At 43.3% G+C, this 8,741-nt stretch overlaps 1 protein-coding gene across 2 annotated transcripts in view; it reads left to right on the top strand.

The window, feature by feature from the left end:
* The first annotated feature begins 359 nt into the window (after positions 1-359).
* Positions 360-8,741, top strand: part of APC (APC regulator of WNT signaling pathway) — a 126,049-nt gene continuing 117,667 nt past the window's right edge. For both annotated transcript variants that reach the window (XM_042449102.1, XM_042449100.1), the window contains exons 1-2: positions 360-653; positions 5,358-5,399. The gene's annotated coding sequence lies outside the window, so the exon portion shown is untranslated. The remainder of the gene's footprint in view (positions 654-5,357; positions 5,400-8,741) is intronic.

The raw sequence follows: 8,741 nt of genomic DNA, 5'->3' as shown, positions 1-8,741 counted from the left end.
AGTGTAGTTTGTTGCCGCAGAAAACTACACTTCCCAGAACTCCACAGGATTGAGCCATGGCCGTTAAAGCGGTGCCAAGACGGATCATGCCCTCAGCGCCTGTCCTCCCTAAGGCTAAACTGCCTCTGGCCACGCCCCCTCCTCCGCTGAGCTCCGTTGTCAATCAAAGGCTCCGTTACAGGCCCCGCCCCTTCCCCAGCTGCTCGCCCAGCAGCAGGTGTGAGAGAGAGCGTGAAGAAACGAACGCGGCGCACTCACACACACACACTCTGGCGCATGCGCGGTGGGTTCCCTTTCTTCCTCTGCCCGACGACGAGGAGGAGGAGGAGACAAGGTCCGGGTCTCTCTGTCTGGAGTCGGGAATTCCCTCTACCGCGCATGCGCCGGAGGTAGTCTCCTGGAGCAAGATGGCGGCAGGGAGGCTGGTTGAGGAGTAGCAAGGAGGCGAGGGGGGCGGAGACGGGGCCAGGTAGGAGAAGGGAGCCTCCTGCGCCCCGGATGAGTGGGCCCTCGCCGCCGCCGCCGCCGCCTCCCTCTTCCCTGGTGGGGCAGCCACCCCCGAACACAGGCTGCCACGGAGAGAGAGGCAAGGTCCGGGGAGCAGAGCAGCAGGAGGAGGAGGAAGAGAAGGAGGAGGAGGAGGAGGAGGGCAGGTGAGTAAGGGAAGGGGCTGGGGGCCACAAAATGGAGGGCCTGAGCAAAGGCACAGAGCTGGAAGCACTCCTGGGAAGGTCAGCCCATGCTGCTGCTCGAAATGGAGGGATTCCCAGGGAAGTGGAGGACATGGCCACCTGGAAGCCAGCAAATCTAATACAGAATATGCATTCATGCTCCTTAGTCCTGCTCAGAATGGAGGGCACCCCAGGAAAGTGGAGGACATGCCCAACTAAAAGCCAACAGCTCTTAACAGAAATCGAAATCCATGCTTCTTAGTCCTGCTCAGAATGGAGGACTTAGCCAACTAAAAGCTAACAACTGATATAAGCATGAATTCATGTTTCTCAGTCATGCTCAAAATGGAGGACATGGCCACATAAAAGCTAGGAACTCTTAATATAAATATTAAAGTTCATGCCTTCTAGTCATGTCAGAATGGAGGACTTGCCAAATAAAAGCTAACAACTCTTAATATACATAGAAAATCGTGCCTCTTACTCATGCTCAGAATGGAGGACGTTCCAGACAAATATGTAGGACATGACCAAATGAAAGCTGACAACACTCATAGATATAAACTCATGCTTCTTATTCATGCTCAAAATGGAGGACATTTTGGAATTCCTCCTGGACAGAAGGTTGAAATAGAGGACATGTCCTGGAAAAGGAGGATGTGTCTGGCCATCCTGCCCACAGGCGCCGGCCACAGTCCTCCCCTCCCAACCAAGTGGCCAAAGCCTCTCCCATTTCCCACAACCATTCTCTTTTGCCTTACCAACTGCAGTGCCTCTGAAGTACTGGCTTTTTTTTGGGGGGGGGAGTGCATTCCACCTTTCAGAGCTCCCCCGGCAGCAGCTGTATGGTTGCCCCATTGTCTGGCTGGCTTCTTGACCCCCTTCCCCCATCCCAAATATGGGAAACCTCGAGGCTTGGAAGGCGTTTATTTCCCCATGCATATGCGACAGGCACTTTTGGTAGCCATCTGTGACTGGTGGACCTACTCTTTCCTAGAGATGTAGCCATGTTAGTCTTGAAAATCAGTATGCAAAGGGATCTTGCAGCACCTTTGAGGCTAACTGAAAGAAAGAGGCTGGGAACATGTACTTTCTTAGACTTGAACCTACTTCCTCAGATGCATAGAGTGGAGTGGAGAGGCTTTCTTTTTCAGAGTACACAAAGGTATCTTGTACAGTGTTGCCAATTTCTGAGGAATCCAGGAAATGTAATTAATTTCTTTCTGGTGATTTTGACTGAATAATAATAATAATAATAATAAATATTGGAGAATTCTTGGGATTTTGGATTTGGGTAAAACATTCTGGGGGATATTTTCTGAGCCTTGTTGGCAACACTGATCTTGTAACATTTTTGAGACAGAGAGAGAAAAGTTGGGAGTGTGACCTTTGATAGACTTGAGCCTAGTTTCTCAGCTGCATAGGGTGGGATGGAGAATCAAAAGAGAGACCACAGGTCTACAGTAGTTACAGTGGTTCCTCCACATTCGCTGGGTTTAGGGGTGAAGAACCCCTGTGAATGTGGAAAAACCAAATAAAAAACACTATTTTTACCTGAGATAACACCTCTCTAGGAATCTCAAGGTCCTCCAGTGCAACTCTGTGGTCAACATCTGCCAGAAGTTGATCACAGAATCATGCTGGAAGACCTACAAATGCCTAGAGAAGTGTTTTCTCTGGGGATTTCTAGGTTCTTCAGCACAACCCTATGGTCAACATGTGGAGGACTTAGGCGGGTTACAAACCGCCACTAACGACACACTCCATGCGTGTTAGGGTTAGAAAGGGGCGTGTTAGGGTTAGGAAGAGTCACCCCTTCCTAACCCGCCCTGGCCCCAACACGCGCGGAACGCGTCGTAAATGGCGGCGCCCATCCACATGGGTGCCGCCATTTTGATGTCTTGGACACTGTGCGTCCAGACGTGTCGTGGCGGAAGTGACTCCGCAAGGGCGCACTCTGCCCCTCGCGGCGCCACTTCCGCATTTTGAAAAGGAGCGCCATTTCGGCACTCCTTTTTCGCTGCGCAGGGAAGCCTCACGGTCTAGCCACTGGGGCTTCCCTACACAGCGAATGGCAGTGGCAGGAAAACAGCCCCTTGAGGGCCGTTTGTAACCCGCCTTAGATTCCTAGAGAGAACATAATCAAAACCACAAATAATTAGATCCACAAAAGTCAAAGCTGCTAATGTGGAGGGCCAGCTGTACACTACAGGAGCAAGAAGGATTTAAAAGACTTGGATTCAGCACACAGAAGAACTATATAAAAGAGATTTTAAAAAATGAACATGGAATGAAGAACTATGTGAAGATGAACCCAAATTCTAAAAAGTGAGGTGAAAGCTTCAATAAGAGAAATCGAGAAAAATGAATTACTAGAAAGAAATTAGTTTGATCTTGTTGTATGATTCTTGTAGACCTATGGTCTGTCTCTGGACTCTCCACTCCACCCCATGCATCTGAGGAAGTAAGCTCAAGTCTACAAAAGCTCATGCTACCAGCTTCTTTCTTTCCGTTACGGTGCTATAAGATCCCTTTTCATACTAAAGTTTTTTTGGTGGATTTAATTTGGGGTCTCATTTTCAGCTTTTGGGCTTCCCATTGGCTTTGGTTTGGCAGCTGTCGAAAACAGGAAGCTGAACTCAGTAGGCTTTTGTTAGGATCGAAAAGTTCTTAGGCTTTTCTTATGTCAATAGGGCTATGAATTGAGGCTTAGGCGGCCATTGTTGGGATAAATGGACTTTGGAAAAGGAAAGTTTTGTGGGGACACTTGCAGAGAGCTGGTTGCAGCCAGCACAAGGTCTCGAACATAAATCAGATGCTGTCTACCTATGGCTCCTACTGACAGTGTCTGGAAATTTGAACGGTACTCTTAGGTGAGGCTATCCCAAGACTGAGACAGTGTGGTTCAGATTGTAACAACTGCAGGTTCTATACCACATACGATATCAACCAGTTATAATGCTGCCAATTTTACTAAGTCAGCATATATTTATATTCTGCTTTCCCCCCAAATTTGGGACTCAAAGTGATATTATATCTATTTATATCCCACTTTCCCCAAGGGTTTGAAGTAGTGTCTCACTCAGTGACTTTTTAATATGGTTATTTTATGGTTATGCTTGAGGTACAAAATAGTAAAATATTTTTCCTCCCTCTGCCTCTTTGAGCCATACACAACTACAGTTAAAGCAAAGTTTTAATTTGAATTATGGCTAATTCAAAGATTACAACTCTAAATGAAGATGCTGAGAATGTGGCAGCATTCACAGCAATGCCTGTGATAGGGGTAGAGGTGTTACTGTTAGCTTCTTGTAGAGTGGGGTTGGCTGTTATGAGTGACTCTCTTTATACTGTTGAACTGCAATTTCCAGGGACATACGCACTTGTGAATGTACTTTTTGAGGCACTGTGTGGGTTGGAATTCTGTTCCTCCCTCTGCATCACCCCAACCCCCCCCCCAACTCACTGAAGAGGCTGTGAAGCCTCCTGCCCTCAAAGTACTGTCAACCCTTACCTGCCCTCAAAGTACTGTCGACCCTTGACTTTTGTGGCTTTGGTACTCCCAGATTTGATTATTCACACATCCCTAGCTCTGAGTACCCAGATTGTTGGAGGCAATTAGCTTACAGTTGTAAACCGCTTAGAAACTTTTAGTTTAGTATGAAGCGGTTTGATCATTTGGAAAAGCGGTTAACAAATAAAATTTATTATTATTATTATTATTATATAAATGAAGCTGTTTGTTTTGTTTGTGTGCGCATGCATCCCTCCCTCCCGGGCTTTTCACCTGTGAATAGGAGGAAAGCCAGGGAGGGAGGGAGGGGACAGCCAGGAGGGCATGCACACATGCAGCTCTTAAGCCCTACTCTGCTGCTTTAGTGCTACTGCAAATCATTTCACTTCATATCTGCTATGTGGATGTAGTCAGGTGTTTCTGTGATCCTGCCTGCTCTCTTCAAAGTAGGGAATGGCCTGCAGGGAATGGATGGGGTATCAGGGGCTCTTCAGTAAGTTAGGGATAGGGTATAGGTCCACACATGGACGTGCTATGCTGAGCCATAAAGATTGCAGCCCTAGTCAGTTATGAGAAATATTGGAAGTTGCAACCCCGACCTTGTTCTGAAAGGCTGCATGATTCTGACGCCTGATGTAAGCTGATCATATTGTTTAGAAGGTCACCATACTAGATGTTTATATTCTTGTTCTGGTGTGGACACTTTTAATGCAGATGAGCCTATCTGTATAGTTAGCAGTGTTATGGAATTCACATGGTGTTGCCAATAATATTGAACATTTTTTAGCTTATGACCTATGGTCTTTCAGAAATTGTGAATGAAGAATAATGAGAACTAGTTACTCTGAACTTACTTAGGTATGTGATGACAGTCTTAAAGATCTATACTTTCCTGAGTTCACTGTCTCCATGGAACATTTACAGTACCTTTATGGGATTATTAATATTAAGAACCTGAGCCAATGAGTATACAGTCTGCATATTGATACATGTTATTATTTGATGACAAGATGATGAGAAGTTTGGTGAACTTGTTAAATCACAAGGTTGGCTTAGCATTTGAAGATGGGAATTCGGTTTTAAAGTTCCAGATGTAACCCAGTATTATTATCCCATAGAACTAGGAAGTATTTGCACTGTTATTAATCCTTTTATTATTCATTTTGTCTTAGATGCCACACTGTATGGAGGCAGGGGGAATCTAAGTTTTCTTGGTGAGTGGATTTTATTGCTTTACTCTTGCTTGCATTTTCTGTAGAACAATCCTTACCATGAATGTTTCTGACAATGGTGTTGGCTTGCATTGGTATTACTTTTATATGATGGTTGTCTTGGTGGAAGTGTGGTAAGCACTCAAGTCTGGTAATAATATACTGTTCATGATTATATTTATTTATAACATTTTACCAGTCTCTCAACCAGAAAAGGCTAATGGGAGTGGCTTGCATAGAGTCAGTGAAAACAAGTCAATTTCTATGTATGACCTTGGAATCTAAAAAACTTGAAACAAAATGAAAAAAAGAGATGGAGAGATTGGAAAGGGACATCAAGTAGTCTTTTGACCGGGCTCATTAAATGGGCACTCCTCACGTCTGATATCCCTCTTATAGCCTGTTGAAATGGTGGCTGGTAATTGACATTTGAGGTGGTCTTTCAGCAGAGCTAGTGGAATGGTCTATCTCATTTTCCTTTGCTATAGACTGCTACAGTCAGGAAGCTACTGTGTCACTCAAGCAAACACTAACATGTTGCATGATGGCACTTAGTTGAAATTTGTTTCTGCTGCTGCAGGTTATGTGCATTTTCTCTTTTGGTTGCTTGTTTCACAGTTTTATTTGTTTAACACCTTCCTTAGCCACCTAAGCTGTTGTGGGGATCAAAGATGGATGTTCCACTACTTGTTCATTGTAATGCAGAAAGAAAGAGGAGCCCTGGTGGCGCAGTGGTTAAATGCCTGTACTGCAGCCATTTACTCAAAACCACAAGGTTGCGAGTTCAAGACCAGCAAAAGGGCCCAAGCTCGACTCAGGCTTGCATCCTTCCGAGGTCGCTAAAATGAGTACCCAGACTGTTGGGGGCAAATTAGCTTACTTGCTGTTCACCGCTATGATCTTTGGAATAGCGGTATATAAATAAAACAAATTAATTATTAAGAGGCTTTGCTGTGTTATTTTCCCACATATGTTTACCTCTTCATGGCAGATTTGGTTGTCACAATTGGCCAGATGGTCTCAAGAATCCTCCTATTTGTGGGAAGGCTTCTGTATTCTTGTTCTCACTCAAGGTACATTTTTTTTTCTGAAGACAGCGAAGACTGGAGTGTGGCTTTGTCGCAGCTTCAGGCCACTTGAGAGGCATACATTGTTTGAACACCATACTTCCAAAGTGTCTGGAAGGTGCTCCATTTGGCCTGTGTGTTCTGGGCCTAAGTGTATCTAGTTCCTGTTGTATTCAGATATACCAGCTGACAGCATGTCATTATTCCATCTACTTGGTAGTTTGTGCCTTCAGTTTCTATGTGAGGTAATAGGACTATGAAGTTTAGTGTGTATTTATAATTATTAAATACTAATATCTTAAAACTAATATTAGGTAGCCATGCAGCTTCCACAAATGAGTGAACAGTTTTACGGGTGAGGCAGATATTTTCACAGAATTAAATCTTGTTGAAAAAAAATCGGTATTACTGAGGAGCGTTTAAAAGTGACTTTGATCAGTCCTGATGACTCAGAGAAATTTAGTTAATTAAAGCGTATAGAGTTCCTTAGCATATTGTTATACTCAGCATCTCTTTCCTCTTGATATCCTGCTTCTATTTCTCTTCACAGAAGATACCATTGCTGATAAATTCATCCCAAGCTAGCAGCTTCATAATCAAGTACTTTGTTTTGTACTACAAAAGTAACTAGGACATGAAAATTCTAGGCATTTAGAATTATTATTCTCTTTGCTATTGAGAATATTTCTGTTCCCAGAAATATCATATGTCTTTCATCAGGAAGACTGTGGTAATAAGAAACAAAATACGTAAACATGGTTTGCAGTCTATTGTATGCACAGGTAACTTTGGAAATACTTAAGATACTCATGGTAAAAGAAGGATTTTATAAAAGTAGCTTTATTATATTTTATCATGATTTTGCTTTGTTTAGCTGTTTGTATTTATGTTCAGTGCCATACTTCTTTATCCACACTATCCACACTACTTCCATTTCCTTTTTTTTGGGGTGGGGGTGGGGGGGTTGATACTGTTTGTTTATTTATTAAATTTATTTTCTGTCTTTCTGCTCAAAATGGCACTCAAGATAGTTAACAGTATTAAGTCAAATAGAAACAAATATAATTAAAACATAAAAACAAATTAGTAAAAAGAGAAGAGAGCATCCAATACTTTGGATTTGTAAAGGGCCTTTGTAGAATAGTTACAGGTGCCTGGAAGCTAAGAGTGTCTTGTAGTTTCTGTACCCCACTGTCTCTCACACTTTGAGATCGCATATGCTTAGATCTTTTACACTGTTTGAAACTTTGATATGCTTGTCTGGTTCCTGCACATATTTGTGCCACCTATTCCCTAGCCATGATTCCCCTTTACTGTATTTCATTTTCTCTTTGTCAGCATCTCCATATTTGTCAGTGTTTCTTTTTTGCTTTCTTCTTCCGTGCCCCTTCCCTGTCATATTCACACTCTTTCTGTGCTGCCTTTTACTCAGATAAGGGAACTTCTAGAATTCAGACATAGTTCCACACTATTTTTTTTACTATACTGGTGCTACTGTGACTTGTAGTTTGAGATGTCATGAGCCTTGTCTGTCTGTAGGGCTGCTGCTAAAAATACACTCCAAATTGTTTGTACAGTCTTTTCCTGTCCTTACTTTCTTGGAAGAAAGTGGTCCCCATTGTCCAATTTCTAATAACAAAAAACTGCCATTTGTGCCTGCTTTAGTTTACTTCCACCAGATTAAAGCTATAATGTGTTTTTAAATTAGGAATTTCCTAAGATCATTAATTCAGTTCAAGAGTTGGAGCTGTATGAGTCTTGTCTAGAAATTCATATATGGAAGAGAGCTGAGAAGGTTCTCTTCCCATATGTAAAAGAAAAGATCTCCAAGACCTCAGCCTTTGAAAGTAGGAGCCCTTAGAGAAGATTTGAATGAATTTCTGTATGGAAAATGCCCAAGCCAAGGATATGAGAAAGGTTTGCTCCATCGAGTACTAGTCTAAAGAAAGACCCATGTATTGCAAAGAGAGGGGCAAAAATACTGGTGGATATTTATTCTGTATATGTGGTGTGTGCACGCTGCTACATGTAATGGTTTTGAAGAACCTCTGGCCCATGGTCTGCATATTGCTAGCTGGGCCGCCCCATGTGGCTTGCCAAGTCACTTCTCCCTCTCTGAAGCCCACTCCTGGGGAAAGTTGAGGGGAGAGAGAAGATAGCATTGTTGGGAATTACTGACCTAAGACATCGGAAAATAATGGTTCCCAAAGGATTCTCTTACCCTTTCCAGTGGAGGCAAGAAAGGCCTGCTTTGTGAGGGTGCCAGGAATACCTTGAA

This window comes from Sceloporus undulatus, chromosome 2, assembly GCF_019175285.1.
Source record: "Sceloporus undulatus isolate JIND9_A2432 ecotype Alabama chromosome 2, SceUnd_v1.1, whole genome shotgun sequence".
Classification (NCBI taxonomy): Eukaryota; Metazoa; Chordata; class Lepidosauria; order Squamata; family Phrynosomatidae; genus Sceloporus; species Sceloporus undulatus.
This window is presented reverse-complemented; position numbering and strand designations above follow the sequence as displayed.